Source organism: Rhamphochromis longiceps, linkage group LG14 (assembly GCF_057381845.1).
Source record: "Rhamphochromis longiceps isolate RC_006_pf linkage group LG14, R_longiceps_female_GT1.1, whole genome shotgun sequence".
In the NCBI taxonomy this organism is placed as follows: Eukaryota; Metazoa; Chordata; class Actinopteri; order Cichliformes; family Cichlidae; genus Rhamphochromis; species Rhamphochromis longiceps.
Genome location: NC_140570.1, coordinates 42,913,114 through 42,937,119, shown reverse-complemented (window position 1 = coordinate 42,937,119; position 24,006 = coordinate 42,913,114). Strand labels below are relative to the sequence as shown.

At 39.9% G+C, this 24,006-nt stretch overlaps 1 long non-coding RNA gene and 1 pseudogene across 1 annotated transcript; one reads left to right on the top strand and one right to left on the bottom strand.

Moving 5' to 3' along the window:
- The window catches only part of LOC146654921 (polypeptide N-acetylgalactosaminyltransferase 17-like), a 29,627-nt pseudogene extending 8,272 nt beyond the window's left edge, over positions 1-21,355 (bottom strand).
- Positions 21,356-21,364: 9 nt separating this feature from the next.
- LOC146654920 (uncharacterized) lies at positions 21,365-23,231 on the top strand. Its single transcript, XR_014914738.1, has 2 exons — positions 21,365-22,064; positions 22,275-23,231. It is a non-coding gene; the product is annotated as an uncharacterized LOC146654920 (long non-coding RNA).
- Positions 23,232-24,006: the final 775 nt, after the last annotated feature.

Here is a 24,006-nt window from a genome sequence, read left to right as displayed (position 1 = left end):
TTTTTGACCTAGCAGACTTGCTATTGAAGAAATAGGAAGCTGAACAAGATAACTTCCTCCCAGGATCCTCTCTGGAAACAGCCAGTGGTACTCATCCCTTTTTCCAAAAGCTTCTACACAACCTCAGGAAAAATGGACATGCCCAAATAAGGGCATCATGTAGCTACAATCTCTAAGTTGATCAGTGGTGGAATCCAATGACCTAGCTGTAATCCTTACTTCATTCACAATGATAGCCATCAAAATCAGCAGGTCAAGACTGAGGTATCCTCTGCAGGTTTGGAGAACAAATGTGCAAAGCCAGCAACTGACCAATTAGGAACTATCCCAGCCACAGAAAAACACAGCCCTTAAACAAACACAGAGGCTTCAGAGGAAAACCCCTTGAAGAACAGATGAGAACAGGACATGGTGCTGTGAATTCATTCATGCAGGACTGTGAGTGAGATCAAACCACTGGACCCTGAATTGACCTCTCACTGTTAGGTAGAATTGTTGTGCACATCCACAAGCTTCAAAAGGAGATTAACTGCTCTCATAATGAATAATTTACCCAGAAAGTGGATCTCGGCAGGGTACTCACAGAAGAACTGAGCATCAAAATGGAAAAGAAAGAAGATTTAAGACACGTTAGGCATGGTTGTTGTTGACAGAAGGACTGGTCTGAGTATTTTGGAAACTCCTGATCTACTAGGATATTTCTGTATTACCATCTCTAGGGTTATCCCAAGGGATGGTCCAAAAAAGAGGAAATATCCAATGAGAGACAGTTCTCTGGGTGAAAATATCTTGTTGATACCAGACCCGACCAGAGACTGCTTTGAGCTGACAAGAAGGCAACAGTAAAACAGATAACTTCTTCTTAAAAACCACTTTTGCATTACTTTGAACCGTGAACCTTGAAGAATTTGGGCTAGAGCAGCAGAGGACCATATCAGGTGCTACTCTTGTGAGCTAACAGGAAAGTCTCCACAGTCAGGGGATCTCAATCAGATAGATCACCTTTGGTATATGACGCAATGGGAGATTCCCATCGTGAATGCACAGCTGACAAATCTGCATCAACTGCATGAGGCCATCATGCCACGATCAATCTTTGAGGAATGTTTCCAGTACTTTGTTGAATCTATGCCATGAAGAATTAAAACAGCTCTGAAGGCAAAAGAGTGTCCAACCTAATACTGACAAGGTGTATCTAATAAAGTATCTGCTGAGTGTGTCCAACCCACGAGCCTTCTGCTGTGAACATAATGAAGACATGGATATCCAAGCTATCTGAACCCACGTCAAAGTGATGTGAGCGTAACAGAAACTTCAAACTGACAGGTCGCCAAACAATTGCACAGATGCAACCTATTTCACTCCTGACAAACATTCCTACTGGATAAAAAGTAGGTCCGTCAGTCTTTCTTCACACTGGGAACAATATGAAACATGTTCCATCCACAGATAAGGAGCACTACAAACAGAAAATGGGCACATAGGTTTTAAAGATAACCTATGTGTTTCTGTTACCCAAGGACACGGGTGCTAACCAACAGAGGGTATGCCAAAAAAAAACATTTTACTGCTCTCTGCCACACTCTAAGATAAATAAGCAGTACTATGATTTCATGTAAAAGATGTTGGACAACAACCATGCAAAATTGCCCCATAGAGGTGCTGATATCTACCGCTTAACATTCATTATCCCAAGAATCCTGTTAAAACCCAAACAGTCATTGATTCAAGTGCTTGTTATGAAAGAGTTTCTCTGAATGAGGGCCTTCTCCCTGGACACATCCAAACAATCCTCTTGTAAGGGTTGTAGTGAAATGTAGAAATGTTGTTGTCGCAGGGCAACTCTGGATATGTGTCCCACTGCTTTGTAGTAAAAGAGGAACAGAAAGAAATGTGGTTCTTGAGATGTGACATTGTGGGCTAGATTCATGTCTTTGCTAATACTTCATCTCCAGCAGTTGTAATATATTTATAGGTGCGTTGAAGCTGAATTTTAGCTGTTTTATTGCATCTGTACACGTTTACTTATCTAGACTTAATTTTGGGGGGAATCTTGATATTTTTGATGACAAGATATAAGAACTTTCCATTTCAGATTCAAGTTATGACCAAGTCAACTCAAAGACAAGGCAACCGTTTTTGTCTTTCTAAAAATATTTGATTGTTTAGCTTGCTGGATAAAAGCCAACACACTCGGGTTGTGAAAATGTTTGACGTTATTTTTTCAGGAAAAATCTAATAACCTTGCAGAAAAACAAAAGACTCTCCAATCTCTCAAAATGTACAGAAACAAACTCCAACCTTCCTGCTCTGCTCTACGTGACCTATTTATCTCCATTGCCCTGCTGTGAGCTGCTCACACAGGACTGGTCCTCCAGGACTCTTAATGGGGCCTCATCAGTGGTGCCACGCTACGGTGGCCACTGCTCCACTTAAAACCTACAGGGGTAAAGAGGGAGCAGGAACAAGAGGAAACTGGGTGACACACAAACCCTGATGCCTAGTTCGATGTTCTCCCCTCCGTAGACGTCCATGCCTGAGTCGAGTAGACCGAGTTCTCCAAAGTAGTCCCGATTGGCCACAAAGGAGCATCCAATCATGGCAGGCGTCCTGCAGCCAGGAAAACACACTATCATGTGACACTGAGCGTTTGCAAACACCAGAATGTGTTTTTTTGTGGCTTTATCTGATGTTTATTTTGGAGTACTTTTCTACAACCCAAATCTCCACTATGCAAAGTTTCACACTTTATATTTCAGCCTATTATGTGGAGGGTAAATCTAAACATTTTTGTGCATACTCATGCAATTTATTCTTATTTTTAATTAAAGAATGGAAGGAAATCCAATTTAACACAAATATATGGGTGATAATCAGATAATTAAAATCCTATTTTCACCACTCTCTAATTTAGGCTGTAATTTTTTTATTGCTTTAATGAAGTCTGGTTTCCCATCAGGAGCTTTTTTTCTTGTTTTCCCCTAATCTTCCCCAAAACTAAAAAAAGAACTTGGTGGCAGTTTTATTGAAAATCTTAAAGAAGTGGAAAAAAATACATCTCAGAAGTGTGAGATCTGTGTTCACGTTTAAATGGGAGAAGCTGGCATACCTTATTGGTGCAGACATGTCTCCCTCCTCCCACCACTCTTTGGGTGGATTAATGTACATGCACCACAGTTCCCAGTTGTAGCCATGGCCAGAGTTCTCATAGCGCTCCACCTCAAAGGTATCGTGCTTGATGTTGTCGATTGACGGCAAGATAATCCTCTTGTGGTTTTCTTTTATTCTAGCTAGAACTGGTTCTGACCTGAAAAAAGTGCAAACACACACACACTCACACATTTAGTTGACTTTACTTTGTGCAGAAACAAAGTTTATAACATCTTTTAAGAGCACCACTTTTTTCATCCACTTCAGTCAAATAGAAAGTTCCTTGTGTCGTCCCAGTTTTATCACTAATTCTGTTTGATTCAGCCGAGTTGAGCTCTGCAGGGGGCAGTGAGAGAACTGCACGGTATACCTTAAGTTATGCACTGAGCTCGAAAATGAGATCCACAAAAAGACATCAACAGGATGTGGCAGTTGTCTTAGCGGGGTTAATAAGGTCCCTCATTGCATGCTAATTTCTTGACAGTATTTAGCCTTTGATTCAGTTCACCACCAAGCGCTCAGCTTTTTTGAATTAGTACAAAACCTTCATTTTTTATGGTTACTAAAAATTTACTTTTACGACAAGTTCTCCAAGAGGGGTCCTGTTTTGGTGTGTGTTTTATGTGTGCTTGTGATGTTTTTTTTTAAATAAAATCCGTTCAACCTGATCCCACAGCCTCAAGTGTCTCATTTTAAAACTTCTCAGGCGTGAAATAGCTTGGCTCTTCCTTTTATGCAGCTTCAGCTATCCTTTGTCTTCTCTTTCCATGGTTTCTTTGCACTTTGTAGCACTCTTTTAACACTGATACCCAAAGCTCTATTATTGTCATTGTTGTTATCATGAATAAGTAGAGAGATACTCCCATACGGTTTATGACAAAATTTAATCCGAAGTGATTGATGGCCCTAATCATGACCTTTTGACCTCGCCCCTCCCCCCCGGAAGCGAGTAATGACCGTGACGAATTGCATCCGGAGAAGGGGGGGGCGGGAACCCCCCGACATCCGGAGAAGGGGGGGCGAACCCCGGAAGCGCGCCATCTGTCGCTAAGCGTGTCGAATTGCATCCTGAGAAGGGAGGGGGGGTAAACCTCCGGAAGCGCGCCATCTGTTGTTGGGAAAAAAAAAGAAAAAAGTTTTTAGAGGGAGGAGAATAAAAGCAGAGAGGAGGAGTTCACAATTTCTAAGCCTCAGACACACAAGATGGATTTCATTCTGCAGCCCAGCAGCTCTCCTGTGTCCGATGAGATCTGCTCTCCCAAAGAAGAAGGCTTTGAATATGCCATATTCAAATACAGCATATTTACTAAGGAAGGCCTCGATCCGGACCTTATGACACTTCCGGAAATACTCCGGAATTGTCTAGTCATTTTCAGACCTGATGCGTCATGTTCCATAAACATGAGGGGAGGGGTTTGGTTCCTGAAGCACAGCGGTGATGCAGCAGCTGATTTTGTGCTGTATAGAGAGACAGAGCGGCAGCTAGTTTTCCGCAAACTCATAGTCTGAATTCTGTTTCAATATTATGACGATTTTCTCTGTATTTCTTAATGGGAATAAAGAGTGACTTCCTGTAGAGATTTCAATAGTATTTTATTTTCCTATAATACAGACGCAGTAAAAAAAACCTTTAAGATGATCTGCCTAGCAACAAATTGCATTTTTAGGCTACACCATAGCTTGTGATGAAAAGAAGAACTTTCTATCCGCTTGTAACCTACAGGCTGCCTACCCCGTATGTGTAAAAATGAATAAATATCCCTTAGTGAATACTTTTCTTTGAATACTACTTTTCCTTTTGAGAATCCCTTTTACAAGGGACTGAAAAAACAAACCATAATTGCCGTGACAGGCGATCTTGTTTCACACACACACACACACACACACACACACACACACACACACACACACACACACACACACACACACACACACACACCGCGGGTCAAGGAGGAGTGAGATATCAGATATCAGTTTTTTCTCAATGCTTATAACCTATAACGCGCCCCCCAAAACAATATTATTATTATTAAAACATCTATAAGGTAGGTTTTGCGCAGCCTGCTCCTTGTCAGACCAAAGTTTTTTTCTTCATTACTTTTAGCTACTTTTACACTGGGTTTTCTCAATAGACAGAAAATGAAAATGAGGAGTCAACAGCCGATATTATCATTGCTTGTAACCCGGTAAATAATTTCGTACATCTCCCCATAAAATAAGCCTTAGTGGAAAAAAGCTCATATTCGAATACGTTTATTCCCCTCTGTGGGAAAGAGTTTTTTTCTCAGAGTCAACCATGAGGCGAGTTTTGTCAACAGCAATTGTCCATTTGGTAAAACAAATATCCGCCTCTAAGTCGTATTTTACCGTTGCAGAATGTGGAAAACAGACAGCCCTCACAGGAGGCACCCAGGGGCCCACCTCACACACCATAGTTAAAATATTTAAATTTCAACTAAATTTGTAGTAATGATCGGATTTCCTCACTTATCTACACCACACTCCTTGATTTCTTATCGTTTCTTATCGTTCCTCTGTCCCTTAATAGAAACTATCCTCCCTTTCAGTTGTCTTTTGCACTTCCATATCGCAAAGCAGTTACTGTAGGTTATTTTCTGCTTATGCATTAATGTAATTAATTAACTTATTTATCCTTAAGTACGGTAATGACTTGAGTTCTAATGCTTTTTGTCTCTTGAGTTAGCCGTCAATGTGGGATTTTTTTACCCTTTTGTTCAGTTAAAGCTGCCTTTCATTCTTCAACGCAGCTTAAACTCTAATAGGTAAGCTTTCTTGTAATTTCTTAGTTCTGCAGGCTTCTTGAAAGACATCCGAGACTCTTCTTTGGATGCTGGATGCCTTTTGTTTTGTTTTCTGTCAAGATGATCCCACACTGCTTCGATTATCTTGAGGTTCGAACCCTGGAGAGATCAATCCATGACTGATGCGTTGTTTCATCCAGGCATACTTTGACTACAATGGCAGTATGTTTGCGATCATTGTCGTACTGAAAGTTGCTGCCAATCAGACATTACTTGGTATTACATGGTCGATCAAAATCTGGTGGAACTTTTCTACATTCATAATTTGATTAATTTGGATAAGAGCTCCAACAACACTGGCTGAAATCCAGCCTCAAAGCACGGTAGAGTATCCACGCTGTGTTAAAGACGGCTATAGACATTCACTGTTGTATCTCTCTTCGGACCTCTTCCATGCATATTTCAAATTTGGATTCATTACTCCATAAGACATATTACAGCTGATTTCTTTTTCCAGTCAATTTCTTGTGTAATTTGGCACACCTCAGCCTTATTTTTCTCTGTTCTCCTTCCTTAAGAATGGCTTATTAACAGCCACCCTTCCAACTCAGATAACTTTTGATGAAATGTTTACAGCACTTGAGTTACTCGCCACGGCCATCCTAAATGCTAAGAACACTAAACTTTAATTCTAAATTACGTTAACCAGAAAAAACAAGCCAAAGTCGAGATGTTGCTGAGCTGACCTGTGCTATGCTATGCCTTCTAAAGCACGTATAATGTAAACAGAACTGGTCTTTGCACAGAAGCCTGTGGAGCTTCATAATTAACCTCAGTGTGTGAAGAGCACTCTCCATTTAATAATAGCTGTAATAAAATGTTATGGCCGACGGTGTTAAACGCTGCACTTGGGTCTAGCAGGGAAGATTTCAACTTTTCAATACGAATGAAGGCTGAAAACTGATTAGATTAATGTCTGATGATCTTTTCTGTGCTTCTTCAAGTTTGTAACACCAAACATATTAAAGGATGATGTAAGGCTCACAGGAAGAGTTTAATTAGACACACATTTACTATTTTCTTTATACTCTTTCTTTCTTGACATGTTTAATATGATTACTATCAGAGGAGAAAATGACCCTTGTGTAGTTTAAAAAAGTTTTATTTAATCAAACTGTAATGTTGTTGAACTCTGACGGACGTGTCTTTTAATCTTGTCAACAAATCCTTAATCATCTAAATCTGCCATTTATCATCTAGTAAAATGTTCCCTCTGCTTCTGCTGCACATCTCCCCGGACACTCTCCGCTTCACCTGTCCTGTGCAGGTGGTCCAACCCCTGCCTGCCTCCTTAAACTGGGGTGTTTAAATCTCTTTACCTCTGTTGTGAACTTCACACAAAGTTTGTGGTAACAAAATCAAACTGACGAGGATCTCGTTTGAAAAACACACACTCACGAGACAAAATAAAAACAGACTGCTCAAAGCAAAAGCAGAGCCCTCACAGCTGGTAGTACAAAACACAGCGACAACATGCGTATTAGATACCCTCAGTGCCAGAAGCATAAATATGAAAAAATGTGATCACCAAGAGTATCCTAACAACGGCGTTGAGGTGGGTGTTACAGTAAAAAAAAAAAGTAGCCAAATTTTCATCTGAAAATGTTGAATTTTAGTAAAAACAATGCTCTGTAGTTTGATACTGTCGTTACAGACTAAGCAGATGTTTAAAGCCTTCGGACGCTCATTTGAAACGCACTCATTCTCCTTATCAGCTGGAAACATTAAAGCCGTAAAATGACTTTTTCAAACGGATAAAAACTATTGAACAACAGCAATGTTGAGCCTGTTCCAAAATTTGGATGTACATGTGTTGAAGGTGTGGGTCTTGTTGAATTATTAAACATACATTCTTTAATTTTTCGAGCCACAAAAACAACAACTTTTAATTTTCTTCTGCTTGAGTATCGGCCTCGGGTAGCTCTACTTATCATTGCTCAGTCAGTTGTCTGTTTGTGCTACTTTTTTAAGGAGCAGCGTATTATTGGTAAGGGTGACTTTATGTGTTTAGCTACTTAAGTGGAAGTACTGTGGATAGTTTTACCTTACATACATAGATCTACCAATACAGCTTCTGAGGTAACTGTTTACAAAATGTTATAATCTATTCAAAGGTTCTTTGCAATTTTACATTGATAAACATTATCCTTAACACATTTGGCCCACATAAAGTACTATGGCCATCACACTGTCATTTAGAATTGTTTAAATAACTCCTGTCTTAAGTCCTTCCATCAAAAAAAAAAAAAAAAAAAAAAAAAAACATGGTTCACTTTTACATCACAAAATGTTAGAAATATAAGTCGTTCATAACAAACTGAAAGGTTGGGAGTTTAAAAATCCAAACCGATGGAAGAATCAGAATCAGAATACTTTATTGATCCCTGGGGGAAATTATTTTTTGTTACAGTGCTCCATTATAAACCAACATTAAGACAAGACAGACAATACACTAACTAAGAATAGTACAATATATACATATATATACATACATACATACATACATACATAAGTCACTCATAAATAAATAGCTGGAAAAGAAACATGTGTAGCTGTAGCAGCAAACAGTGTGTTAAGTGGATGCGTTGTACAGGGAGATGGCCACAGGCAGGAAAGATTTCCTGTGTCGTTCAGTGGTGCTTTTCGGTAATCTCAGTCTCTCACTGAACGTGCTCCTGTGACTGACCAGCATGTCATGGAGTGGGTGGGAGGTGTTATCCAACATTGTCTTTATCTTGGACAGCATCCGCCTCTCCGACACCACCTTGAGGGTGTCCAGCTCCATCCCCACAACATTGCTGGCCTTACGGATCAGTTTATCGAGTCTGTTGGCATCTGCGACCCTCAGCCTGCTCCCCCAGCATGCAACAGCATAGAGGATCGCACTGGCCACAACAGACTCATAGAAAACTCATAGAAAATAGGAAGCAGAAGTAGAAGACTATAACGTCTCAGAGCACACGGTGTCTATTATTGTGTAGACATGTATAAATAAGAGCTTAATAAAGATGCTTAATTTCTTAAGAAATAAACAGGTGGAGTGATCTTTATCAAAAGTGGATGTTGCATCTCTGGCTAAACCACTGTACCCAAAAAAACTTTAAAAATCTACTGTGTGTGAGGCTGTGTAAGTAAAGCTTGCCCTTCACACCCGCGTGTAATAAACCATTTGTTGAGGGGTTGTGGATTTGGCACCTCAGCATTGTGAAAGTGGGGAAACATGTTTCTGGCTGTGCATAAGATTTCTGCTTACAACTTAGAATCTCAGTTCTAAATGAAATTCAGATGTTTTTTTTAAGTATGGCTAATGTATTATTTGACTTCTAAGACACACACACACACACACACACACACACACACACACACACACACACACACACACACACACACAAGAACAACACAGAGAAGAAGAAGAGGGGGTCGTTTTACTACGCATCATAAAAACGCAATCATTCATAACATGGACAGTGAGAAGTAAAACTCGTCGTCTTACCACATGTTATATTCTGTAAACTTAAAATAATCCGCAGAAATTAGAGTTTAGTGTTTTAATTCATCTATTAAAAAACACGAGTCAACATTACTGAAGTGACGCTTTAACGATGCGTCTTATCATCGTGTTTATGATGATAAAACATGTTCTCTCGTTAGTAGATGTCTGCGCTGTCACTTGTCACGAAAATGTTCAGAGCCAGGGTTCCTCTTTAATTACCATTGATCGTTAATAGGGTCACAAAAGATTTGTCGCATTATCCCCATAAACAAAATGCTTTTATAGAAATCATTGTGATACAAATATTTAGATTCTTGATTCACAATGTGCACGAACTCAAAATCTTTAGAGGTTCATATTTATAAAGTATCGCAAATAATACATTTATACCATTGTATGAGCTACACTTCTTGTAAAAACTGATTGAAAAAAGCTCCTGTCGTGACCTTCCTTCTGTGAGGACACACACACACACACACACACACACACACACACACACACACACACACACACACACACACACAGAGAGAGAGGGAGAGGGGGGGGGGGGGGGAGATCATTAGGATTGGAGGCGTTTTTTGGATTTTCACTTATTGTCGGCTTTACAGTCACATAAAATTCATTCCAATTTTTTGCCTTTGCTTCAATTAAGGTGTTTCTTTAAATCTACAGCAGCTCCCTTTTCAAAAGGTTTACTGACAACTGACAACGATCAATAGCAGCATACGTGGGGGGAAGAGTATGAGTCTTACGGTGACAGCGGGGCCGTGGGAGCCGGAGGGAGGGGTGAGGGTCCGCGCTAAATTTGCAAAGTTACTGATTTAAAAATTATATTTTTGAATTTTTAATTGCATGACAAACATACGATAGACTCTTGAGCATATTTATATAGCTAAATACACAACGGTATAACCGTGCTAAATAAAAGAGGTCCAAGTACCAAAGCACTCTAATGCAAGCCTCTAAACTGCATGTTGATAAGTACGTGAAGCGTACCTCTACAGCTGAAAACAGATTGTATCCATACTTTGAGGATCTGCTGAATTGTTTTTTTTTTTTGATGAACTGCAGATGATGATGAATTCCTCTTTATTGTAGAAACAGTCCCTAAGCTGTTGTTGCTCATACTTACCGAGTTCCCTAGCTACTTCCTTACTATGTCAGTAAACCTTTTGAAAAGGGAGCTGCTGTAGATTTAAAGAAACACCTTAATTGAAGCAAAGGCAAAAAATTGGAATGAATTTTATGTGACTGTAAAGCCGACAATAAGTGAAAATCCAATCACAGAAGGAAGGTCACGACAGTATCAGTAAATATGAACCTCTAAAGATTTTGAGTTCGTGCACATTGTGAATCAAGAATCTAAATATTTGTATCACAATGATTTCTATAAAAGCATTTTGTTTATGGGGATAATGCGACAAATCTTTTGTGACCCTATTAACGATCAATGGTAATTAAAGAGGAACCCTGGCTCTGAACATTTTCGTGACAAGTGACAGCGCAGACATCTACTAACGAGAGAACATGTTTTATCATCATAAACACGATGATAAGACGCATCGTTAAAGCGTCACTTCAGTAATGTTGACTCGTGTTTTTTAATAGATGAATTAAAACACTAAACTCTAATTTCTGCGGATTATTTTAAGTTTACAGAATATAACATGTGGTAAGACGACGAGTTTTACTTCTCACTGTCCATGTTATGAATGATTGCGTTTTTATGATGCGTAGTAAAACGACCCCCTCTTCTTCTTCTCTGTGTTGTTCTTGTGTGTGTGTGTGTGTGTGTGTGTGTGTGTGTGTGTGTGTGTGTGTGTCTTAGAAGTCAAATAATACATTAGCCATACTTAAAAAAACATCTGAATTTCATTTAGAACTGAGATTCTAATTTGTAAGCAGAAATCTTATGCACAGCCAGAAACATGTTTCCCCACTTTCACAATGCTGAGGTGCCAAATCCACAACCCCCCAACAAATGGTTTATTACACGCGGGTGTGAAGGGCAAGCTTTACTTACACAGCCTCACACACAGTAGATTTTTAAAGTTTTTTTGGGTACAGTGGTTTAGCCACAGATGCAACATCCACTTTTGATAAAGATCACTCCACCTGTTTATTTCTTAAGAAATTAAGCATCTTTATTAAGCTCTTATTTATACATGTCTACACAATAATAGACACCGTGTGCTCTGAGACGTTATAGTCTTCTACTTCTGCTTCCTATTTTCTATGAGTTTTCTATGAGTCTGTTGTGGCCAGTGCGATCCTCTATGCTGTTGCATGCTGGGGGAGCAGGCTGAGGGTCGCAGATGCCAACAGACTCGATAAACTAATCCGTAAGGCCAGCAATGTTGTGGGGATGGAGCTGGACACCCTCAAGGTGGTGTCGGAGAGGCGGATGCTGTCCAAGATAAAGACAATGTTGGATAACACCTCCCACCCACTCCATGACATGCTGGTCAGTCACAGGAGCACGTTCAGTGAGAGACTGAGATTACCGAAAAGCACCACTGAACGACACAGGAAATCTTTCCTGCCTGTGGCCATCTCCCTGTACAACGCATCCACTTAACACACTGTTTGCTGCTACAGCTACACATGTTTCTTTTCCAGCTATTTATTTATGAGTGACTTATGTATGTATGTATGTATGTATGTATATATATGTATATATTGTACTATTCTTAGTTAGTGTATTGTCTGTCTTGTCTTAATGTTGGTTTATAATGGAGCACTGTAACAAAAAATAATTTCCCCCAGGGATCAATAAAGTATTCTGATTCTGATTCTTCCATCGGTTTGGATTTTTAAACTCCCAACCTTTCAGTTTGTTATGAACGACTTATATTTCTAACATTTTGTGATGTAAAAGTGAACCATGTTTTTTTTTTTTTTTTTTTTTTTTTTTGATGGAAGGACTTAAGACAGGAGTTATTTAAACAATTCTAAATGACAGTGTGATGGCCATAGTACTTTATGTGGGCCAAATGTGTTAAGGATAATGTTTATCAATGTAAAATTGCAAAGAACCTTTGAATAGATTATAACATTTTGTAAACAGTTACCTCAGAAGCTGTATTGGTAGATCTATGTATGTAAGGTAAAACTATCCACAGTACTTCCACTTAAGTAGCTAAACACATAAAGTCACCCTTACCAATAATACGCTGCTCCTTAAAAAAGTAGCACAAACAGACAACTGACTGAGCAATGATAAGTAGAGCTACCCGAGGCCGATACTCAAGCAGAAGAAAATTAAAAGTTGTTGTTTTTGTGGCTCGAAAAATTAAAGAATGTATGTTTAATAATTCAACAAGACCCACACCTTCAACACATGTACATCCAAATTTTGGAACAGGCTCAACATTGCTGTTGTTCAATAGTTTTTATCCGTTTGAAAAAGTCATTTTACGGCTTTAATGTTTCCAGCTGATAAGGAGAATGAGTGCGTTTCAAATGAGCGTCCGAAGGCTTTAAACATCTGCTTAGTCTGTAACGACAGTATCAAACTACAGAGCATTGTTTTTACTAAAATTCAACATTTTCAGATGAAAATTTGGCTACTTTTTTTTTTTACTGTAACACCCACCTCAACGCCGTTGTTAGGATACTCTTGGTGATCACATTTTTTCATATTTATGCTTCTGGCACTGAGGGTATCTAATACGCATGTTGTCGCTGTGTTTTGTACTACCAGCTGTGAGGGCTCTGCTTTTGCTTTGAGCAGTCTGTTTTTATTTTGTCTCGTGAGTGTGTGTTTTTCAAACGAGATCCTCGTCAGTTTGATTTTGTTACCACAAACTTTGTGTGAAGTTCACAACAGAGGTAAAGAGATTTAAACACCCCAGTTTAAGGAGGCAGGCAGGGGTTGGACCACCTGCACAGGACAGGTGAAGCGGAGAGTGTCCGGGGAGATGTGCAGCAGAAGCAGAGGGAACATTTTACTAGATGATAAATGGCAGATTTAGATGATTAAGGATTTGTTGACAAGATTAAAAGACACGTCCGTCAGAGTTCAACAACATTACAGTTTGATTAAATAAAACTTTTTTAAACTACACAAGGGTCATTTTCTCCTCTGATAGTAATCATATTAAACATGTCAAGAAAGAAAGAGTATAAAGAAAATAGTAAATGTGTGTCTAATTAAACTCTTCCTGTGAGCCTTACATCATCCTTTAATATGTTTGGTGTTACAAACTTGAAGAAGCACAGAAAAGATCATCAGACATTAATCTAATCAGTTTTCAGCCTTCATTCGTATTGAAAAGTTGAAATCTTCCCTGCTAGACCCAAGTGCAGCGTTTAACACCGTCGGCCATAACATTTTATTACAGCTATTATTAAATGGAGAGTGCTCTTCACACACTGAGGTTAATTATGAAGCTCCACAGGCTTCTGTGCAAAGACCAGTTCTGTTTACATTATACGTGCTTTAGAAGGCATAGCATAGCACAGGTCAGCTCAGCAACATCTCGACTTTGGCTTGTTTTTTCTGGTTAACGTAATTTAGAATTAAAGTTTAGTGTTCTTAGCATTTAGGATGGCCGTGGCGAGTAACTCAAGTGCTGTAAACATTTCATCAAAAGTTATCTGAGTTGGAAGGGTGGCTGTTAATAAGCCATTCTTAAGGAAGGAGAACAGAGAAAAATAAGGCTGAGGTGTGCCAAATTACACAAGAAATTGACTGGAAAAAGAAATCAGCTGTAATATGTCTTATGGAGTAATGAATCCAAATTTGAAATATGCATGGAAGAGGTCCGAAGAGAGATACAACAGTGAATGTCTATAGCCGTCTTTAACACAGCGTGGATACTCTACCGTGCTTTGAGGCTGGATTTCAGCCAGTGTTGTTGGAGCTCTTATCCAAATTAATCAAATTATGAATGTAGAAAAGTTCCACCAGATTTTGATCGACCATGTAATACCAAGTAATGTCTGATTGGCAGCAACTTTCAGTACGACAATGATCGCAAACATACTGCCATTGTAGTCAAAGTATGCCTGGATGAAACAACGCATCAGTCATGGATTGATCTCTCCAGGGTTCGAACCTCAAGATAATCGAAGCAGTGTGGGATCATCTTGACAGAAAACAAAACAAAAGGCATCCAGCATCCAAAGAAGAGTCTCGGATGTCTTTCAAGAAGCCTGCAGAACTAAGAAATTACAAGAAAGCTTACCTATTAGAGTTTAAGCTGCGTTGAAGAATGAAAGGCAGCTTTAACTGAACAAAAGGGTAAAAAAATCCCACATTGACGGCTAACTCAAGAGACAAAAAGCATTAGAACTCAAGTCATTACCGTACTTAAGGATAAATAAGTTAATTAATTACATTAATGCATAAGCAGAAAATAACCTACAGTAACTGCTTTGCGATATGGAAGTGCAAAAGACAACTGAAAGGGAGGATAGTTTCTATTAAGGGACAGAGGAACGATAAGAAACGATAAGAAATCAAGGAGTGTGGTGTAGATAAGTGAGGAAATCCGATCATTACTACAAATTTAGTTGAAATTTAAATATTTTAACTATGGTGTGTGAGGTGGGCCCCTGGGTGCCTCCTGTGAGGGCTGTCTGTTTTCCACATTCTGCAACGGTAAAATACGACTTAGAGGCGGATATTTGTTTTACCAAATGGACAATTGCTGTTGACAAAACTCGCCTCATGGTTGACTCTGAGAAAAAAACTCTTTCCCACAGAGGGGAATAAACTTATTCGAATATGAGCTTTTTTCCACTAAGGCTTATTTTATGGGGAGATGTACGAAATTATTTACCGGGTTACAAGCAATGATAATATCGGCTGTTGACTCCTCATTTTCATTTTCTGTCTATTGAGAAAACCCAGTGTAAAAGTAGCTAAAAGTAATGAAGAAAAAAACTTTGGTCTGACAAGGAGCAGGCTGCGCAAAACCTACCTTATAGATGTTTTAATAATAATAATATTGTTTTGGGGGGCGCGTTATAGGTTATAAGCATTGAGAAAAAACTGATATCTGATATCTCACTCCTCCTTGACCCGCGGTGTGTGTGTGTGTGTGTGTGTGTGTGTGTGTGTGTGTGTGTGTGTGTGTGTGTGTGAAACAAGATCGCCTGTCACGGCAATTATGGTTTGTTTTTTCAGTCCCTTGTAAAAGGGATTCTCAAAAGGAAAAGTAGTATTCAAAGAAAAGTATTCACTAAGGGATATTTATTCATTTTTACACATACGGGGTAGGCAGCCTGTAGGTTACAAGCGGATAGAAAGTTCTTCTTTTCATCACAAGCTATGGTGTAGCCTAAAAATGCAATTTGTTGCTAGGCAGATCATCTTAAAGGTTTTTTTTACTGCGTCTGTATTATAGGAAAATAAAATACTATTGAAATCTCTACAGGAAGTCACTCTTTATTCCCATTAAGAAATACAGAGAAAATCGTCATAATATTGAAACAGAATTCAGACTATGAGTTTGCGGAAAACTAGCTGCCGCTCTGTCTCTCTATACAGCACAAAATCAGCTGCTGCATCACCGCTGTGCTTCAGGAACCAAACCCCTCCCCTCATGTTTATGGAACATGACGCATCAGGTCTGAAAATGACTAGACAATTCCGGAGTATTTCCGGAAGTGTCATAAGGTCCGGATCGAGGCCTTCCTTAGTAAATATGCTGTAATTGAATATGGCATATTCAAAGCCTTCTTCTTTGGGAGAGCAGATCTCATCGGACACAGGAGAGCTGCTGGGCTGCAGAATGAAATCCATCTTGTGTGTCTGAGGCTTAGAAATTGTGAACTCCTCCTCTCTGCTTTTATTCTCCTCCCTCTAAAAACTTTTTTCTTTTTTTTTCCCAACAACAGATGGCGCGCTTCCGGAGGTTTACCCCCCCTCCCTTCTCAGGATGCAATTCGACACGCTTAGCGACAGATGGCGCGCTTCCGGGGTTCGCCCCCCCTTCTCCGGATGTCGGGGGGTTCCCGCCCCCCCCCCTTCTCCGGATGCAATTCGTCACGGTCATTACTCGCTTCCGGGGGGGAGGGGGGAGGTCAAAAGGTCATGATTAGGGCCATCAATCACTTTGGATTAAATTTTGTCATAAACCGTATGGGAGTATCTCTCTATAAGTTATTCCAATGTTCATACATTTGGCAAAGATATGTTTTTTTCCAGATTTAATTTTGAGTACATGTCATTTTTGTTTTTGAATGCTGTGTTTCACTTTAATTTACACTAAAATAAGCCTTTTTCCAAATACCAAAAATTCACTCCTGACTGTTAATAACACCGTGCTTCCCGCTAGATGATAGGACCCACTCACCATGATGGGGTGAACTCCACATGGGCATCAAAAAATCCTGTCACCTCAGCAGTGGCTACCTTCCAACCCTCGATCCTGGCCCTGATCAATCCCTCTCTCTTTTGGTTCCTTACAATCTTCACCAGGCCGGGATAGCGTTTGTTCACATACTCCTCCAGTGGACCTTTCAGTTGCTCTACAGTTCAGAAAATGAAGATAACACATCAAACAAAACAAGTCAGAAATGCTTATAAAGACTGATCTTTAGTTGATCTTTGAATCTGCAGTTTAGCTTATAATCTGCACATCTATCCTTGAACAGTCTGCCAGCTGGAGTTTTCCAGTATTTGATCTGATGTCAGGACTAATAAAGCCTGAAAAGAATATATCACCATTGCAGCTAAGTTGGCGAGTTTAAGAAGAATCCCTACATGCTAAAGAAAGTGCTTGTATTTTTTTCTTAGCTTCTCTAACATCAGATCCATTGCAGCCCTCTTTACTGAAGAAAGGAGGAAAAAAAGAAAAATGCTGTTCCAGAGTCCCCTCTGGCAGCAACAATCAAAGCCTGACACATTATGCCTAGCTTGCATAATTATTTTCATGCAATCACAATAATTGGAATTCATGTCGATAAATATGAAAGGACAGCAGAGTGAGCTTAAGCAACCATTCCCAGTATGACAACTCTTTTGTCTCACTTCTCTCACTGGCAGCCTGCACTCCTTTATAAACCTCACATCAAGCCTTAGTATTGGTTGTGTGAAACAACATGATAAGAACACAAAGGGCAACCCACTAAGCACTAAATGGTAAATGGCCTGCATTTGTATAGCGCTTTTCTAGTCCCTAAGGACCCCAAAGCGCTTCACACTACATAATAAGTATTTGGTCAATAACAAAAATACAACTCAATACTTTGTAACATAACCTTTGTTGGCAATAACAGAGGTCAAACGTTTACTATAGGTCTTTACCAGGTTTGCACACACAGTAGCTGGTATTTTGGCCCATTCCTCCATGCAGATCTTCTCGAGAGCAGTGATGTTTTGGGGCTGTCGCCGAGCAACACGGACTTTCAACTCCCGCCACAGATTTTCTATGGGGTTGAGGTCTGGAGACTGGCTAGGCCACTCCAGGACTTTCAAATGCTTCTTACGGAGCCACTCCTTTGTTGCCCGGGTGGTGTGTTTTGGATCATTGTCATGTTGGAAGACCCAGCCTCGTTTCATCTTCAAAGTTCTCACTGATGGAAGGAGGTTTTGGCTCAAAATCTCACGATACATGGCCCCATTCATTCTGTCCTTAACACGGATCAGTCGTCCTGTCCCCTTGGCAGAAAAACAGCCCCATAGCATGATGTTTCCACCCCCATGCTTCACAGTAGGTATGGTGTTCTTGGGATGCAACTCAGTATTCTTCTTCCTCCAAACACAACGAGTTGAGTTTATACCAAAAAGTTCTACTTTGGTTTCATCTGACCACATGACATTCTCCCAATCCTCTGCTGTATCATCCATGTGCTCTCTGGCAAACTTCAGACGGGCCTGGACATGCACTGGCTTCAGCAGCGGAACACGTCTGGCACTGCGGGATTTGATTCCCTGCCGTTGTAGTGTGTTACTGATGGTGACCTTTGTTACTTTGGTCCCAGCTCTCTGCAGGTCATTCACCAGGTCCCCCCGTGTGGTTCTGGGATCTTTGCTCACCGTTCTCATGATCATTTTGACCCCACGGGATGAGATCTTGCGTGGAGCCCCAGATCGAGGGAGATTATCAGTGGTCTTGTATGTCTTCCATTTTCTGATGATTGCTCCCACAGTTGATTTTTGCACACCAAGCAAATACTTATTTTCCACCCTGATTTACGAATAAATTCTTTACAAATCCAACCATGTGAATTCATGGATTTTTTTTTCACATTCTGTCTCTCACAGTTGAAGTGTACCTCTGGTGCAAATTACTGACCTCTGTCATCATTTTAGGTGGAGGAACTTGCACAATCGGTGGTTGACTAAATACTTTTTTGCCCCACTGTACCTATGAAAATATACTCACTGTATATATATATATAATCAAAGCATTTCTTTAGCAAAGTGCACATACTAGCCCTTTTTAAGTTCATTGACATATGTGCACTCAAACAGGCCCAATGAGATTGAGGGTTATACCCCAATTATTTGTGTTAGGTTTGTAAGCTTTTCCAAATGAATACAGAAAATCAGCAAAACCACCATAAAGAAAGCTTATTTAAATAAAGCTGATATTGGGAGAACAAAGCCCAAGGGGTGGAAAATGAGTAAAAAACCTGTGAAGCAGAGAATAACATGAGGGACTGTTGCAGAGCGCATGAGTGAAACAAGCTCACAGATGAGCTGACAAAGATTGGCAGAAATCACTTTAGAGCAGCCGGGTAATAAGGAACAGGTGAACATAGAGTGGAGCAGATAATTACGAGCAAAAACCCAAACAAATACTTTCAGACAATCCTAAAGCTCTTATTTAGTTGCATAGAGCCATGTGTGAACATTTTGTCTTTACATTTTGCTTCCAAGGAACCGAACTGTCTTTTAATTCTGTAATTTATTTCACGTTCTTCAGGCTTTCTGAAGCTCCTTCAAATTTTTCTTTGGACATCATTTTATTATAATTTTCAGTGCAGTCCTTTATTTGTTTGTTCCTATGAATCATTCACACATAATAAAGGCACCTAACTCAAGGGACAAATTCGTTACTGGCACATTACCAGCAGCTTGTCACAAATACACAATTTGTTTCCTGCACAAAAAATGACAACGATAACACACCAGCAAGGTGATTACCAAAGAGCTATTAGCCAAAAACTTGACATATGTCAAGAAACTAAACAAGTAGAGGACAAAAGAACTGGCAGCTTAAATAAAAACATCTACAGCAGACGAACAGAATTTGAAAGTTGTGTCCTTAAGAAATAACACAAAACTGACACACAACCTGAGAGATGCATCTGGCATCTTATGTTTGCAAGTTTCAGTAAACTGCTGCATCTATTTCCCATTTTCCTAGCAAAATACAAAGACATGATGGCTTATTAGCTCATCCTATCCTAAATAACCACTAATGTATGCCAACTATTGTCACTGCTACACTATCAAAAGCTGAAAACAAACATAAAAAACATACAAATTCATCACCACAACAACACAGTTGATAAATAAAGAAATACAGAAGCACACATGCAAATAGAGAGATGACATAAAAGTTCTCACTCAGCTCCCTGCGGTGCTGTTTTAAGCTCCAACTCACTCTAAACAACACCAACGGGGGTCTACTGCTTCCTGAGCATCAACGACCGCGCCACCTTTTTAAGATAAGATAAGATAAGATAAGATAAGATAAGATAACCTTTATTAGTCCCACACGTGGGAAATTTGTTTTGTCACAGCAGGAAGAGGACAGTGCAAAGGTTATTCACTAGTTTCAGTTTTATAATGACACTTATTGTATAAGATAATTATTTCTGGGATGCTGAATGACAATTTGATGTGTATTTTGTTGCTTTCAGTAGAAATCCTGCTGATGACTCAGTGGATTTTAGATGGAAATTCTGTGTTTCACTCACTATAAACCATCTTCTAATCAGAGGGCGAAAAAGCCACTCTTCTTATTTGGTATTAGCTGAAGAAAATATTTAATCTATACTGACCGTCATCGCTGTTGTCGTCCACCAGGATGACCTCCTTGAGCAAGTGTGTGATTGACAGCTGAGTGGACTGAGCGCAGGATCACCGACAGAGCCTCGTTGACGAAGATGAAGATGAGGGAGATTTGGGGAAGGTCTCTTGAGTAGCTGACCTTTCTACATCTGTAGAAAGACACGACACAACACCTGTAAACTACTTGCATTAAGTAATACGAGGTGCCAGTGGAGCACTAGAGTGATGGTTTGGGAAAAGTAGTCTACAAAGTTATACAATTAAAAAGACAATCATGATTTTGTATTGATGAGCCCATTTACCATGATTTCTAACATTTCTGATCAATTGAATGTTGTATTAAATAACAAGGAATATGCCTTTCTTTTTAAAAAATGAGGACATTTCTCAGTGAACCTTAATTTTTGAGTGCTCGCATATTTAATTTTGAATTTGTAAAAAAGACTAAACTACCTCCATAGAGCTGCTGACGTCTTGTTCAATGGGGCTGAAAGGCAGAGCAAGTGCTGCTTCCTGTTCAACTATAATCACAAGGATTTATTTTCCACATTGGCCTTTTAACTGCATGTGCTGTTTCAGATAGAAACCCTATTTTAAACTTGTTTTGTTTAAACAGCTCTAATGAAGCGGAAAGCGGCAGGGTGAGGCTTTGGCTCTAAGTTTAGCACATGTGGGAAAGGAAGGGGCTTCTTTTATTGTCTCCTTTTCACGTCTTTTTTTCTTTTATCGATTATCTTATTTCCTCTGTGAAATAATAGCTAATTAGAAGTTATTCTATAACAAATCCAGTGTTTTCAATTCACGAGGTTGGAGAACACTTTTTTAGGGTTTTTGGCAGGAAACCATTAGAAAACAGAAGGCAACATTAACAAGATTAACCACGAAGAACTGGGACATTTGTCACCTTTTTTCTCCTTCTGATACAATATTGCAAAAGTCTTGAGGCATCCTCATTTCGTTATATTCTGCTGGGAAAATGGGAAATAGGCAGAGCAATTCACTGAAACGTGCAAACATAAATGGAAATACAGTACATAAGGCAAAAATGTACTTGAAAGTCAATATTTGGTATGGCCACCTTTACTATCGAACATAGCCTGGACTCTCTCTTTCCGGAACACACTGCTTTAATAAATGTTGAGGTCTGGGCTCTGGGGAGGCCAATCCATGACTGATCTAGGTATACGTTTACTGCATTCACCGTGTGTTTGGGATCATTGTCGTAATGAATAAAAATATGCCTTTTCCAACTAGATGCTTTTCAGCTGGGACTGCATGATTAATGAAAATCTTAATATCTGGTTCATATTTCCATCAGCTTTCTCAAGATTCCCAACACCACTGGCAGAGCCTTCATCGTGTTTTACAGATGGATGTAAACACCCTCTGTTGGAGTCATATCAACAATTATTTGAACCAAAAATGTCAAATATGAATTCATAATGCTGTAAGACCTGTTGCCACTGATATAGTCCAGTTCTCGTGTAATTTACCATACCTCAGCCTTTTCTCCCTGTTTCTCTTCACTAAAAATGGCTTCCTGACAGCCTTCCACTGAGACCGTTTCTGATGAGGCTTCAGCAAACAGCAGATGGATCCATTAAAGGGCCAGTGCATCTCTCAGGTACTTCAAGTCTTTGCTTTTCTTTATATTTTTCTACATCTTAAGGACATGATTTCCAGATACAGTTCATCTGCTGTACAGAGTTATTTAGTCCTGCTACTTTTCCGGTTTCCTCAATTTTTTTAAGGACTCACAGCACGCCAGATTTTTGGGAACCACCTAGTTGGTTCAAAATGTTATTTTTACCTATCAGATTTTGTTATCTTTTAGATTCTTAAAGTGCTATGCTGTGGTGTGCTGGGGGAGCAGCACAGCAAAGAAGGACTCATCCAGGCTGGAAAAACTGATCAGGAAGGCTAGCTCTGTGGTCGGCATGAAGCTGGACACCCTGGTGACAGTGGCAGAGAAAAGGACACTAAAGAAACTGATGGACATTATGGACAATGCCAGGCATCCTCTGCACACGGCCATTAACAACCAGAAGAGTCTGTTCAGTGACAGGTTGCTTCTCCCCAAGACAAGAACTAACAGACTTAAAAACTCCTTTGTCCCACACGCCATCAGACTGTTTAACTCCTCTCTGGAGGGGAGAGGGAGGGGAAACAGGAGGACAAAGGAGGGGGGAACAACTAAGCTGTAGTGCCTCTTCACCTCACTGTGCAATACCTTTTGTGCAATACTTTTGTAAATAGTCAACAGTGCAATAGACCTCAATACTCGATACTTTGGGAGCCATAAACATCATTAGACCAGTGCACATATTGGTAAATGGACTGGTTCTTATATAGCGCTTTTCTACTCTTCTGAGCACTCAAAGCGCTTTACACAACTTGTGCATTCACCCATTCACACCCATTCGCACAAGCACATTGTTCTAGGTGCTTTCTAAGTAACATTCACACACATTCATACTCCGATGGATGCATCGGAGAGCAATTTGGGGTTAATATCTTGCCCAAGGATATTTGGCATGCAGACTGGGGGAAGCCAGGAATCGAACCACCAATCTTCCGATCAGCAGATGACCTGCTCTACCGCCTGAGCTACAGCCACCCCCTTATTGTCTCTATTGTGCTCTGTCTTGGTTGTTGAGTTGACTAATGTGGAAATAAAATTTATCCAGCAGTAAACCTGAGTTTGCGGTGAGGGAAGCATCTTGTACAGTACAGCACTTTCCAGCAGGAACTTCGATAGAATGTAAAATAAAACATTTTGTGTATTTTAAAATGACATTCAGTGTGTTTTTGTTGTTGCTGCACTAATCAACCACTTACTACTAACTGCAATGGTAGTTTATTGGATTGGAAAGTGTGGCGATGCTCGCCACCTGGTCTCCCTTCTTGCTTGTTGGTGTGGGCAGGTCTCATTTGTAGGTGCTGAAGAGCTGCTGTGGCTCATTTCCATCAGTGGCACTGGCAATACCTGGGCTCATTCTGTCAGTGAGGTAGTTGAAAAACCCCAGTTGGGTAAAGCGTTTGGGGGTTTTTGTTAACAGACATGCTTATCTATTTAGTTGGTGTTATTTTTTTCAGCTAAATTTTTTAGTGCAATTAGCACTTTCAGCATCAATCCATAGCAATGTGTTGTATTTTTCACATTGTCTGTGTGTAAAATACATATGTAAGCATAGATTACACAAAGGATCCTGCACGCCAAGCTGGATACAAATAGAAATCCCTGGAAACAATTCTTTCTGCGCTTAAGAGCAGCTTCCTATTGCAACGCTGGAGGATTTGTCACCATTACTGGATACGCTGCAGAAGCACAGCAAAGCAGTGACTGTGTGGAGTCGAAAACTATTACACCAACTACACTACACAGTCACCCACATTACCCCAATCACTGGCGTGTTTACACAACAGAGACGCTGAGTCTTTGTTACGGGCGCCAGCCACTGTGGCCTCGTTGTGTGGACACAGAGAGACCTTGCTGTGACTCGCGTCTTCCCTGCTGTGGATTTCTGGAAACCGCGCTTAAAGAAAGCACAAGACTTCTTTCGTAA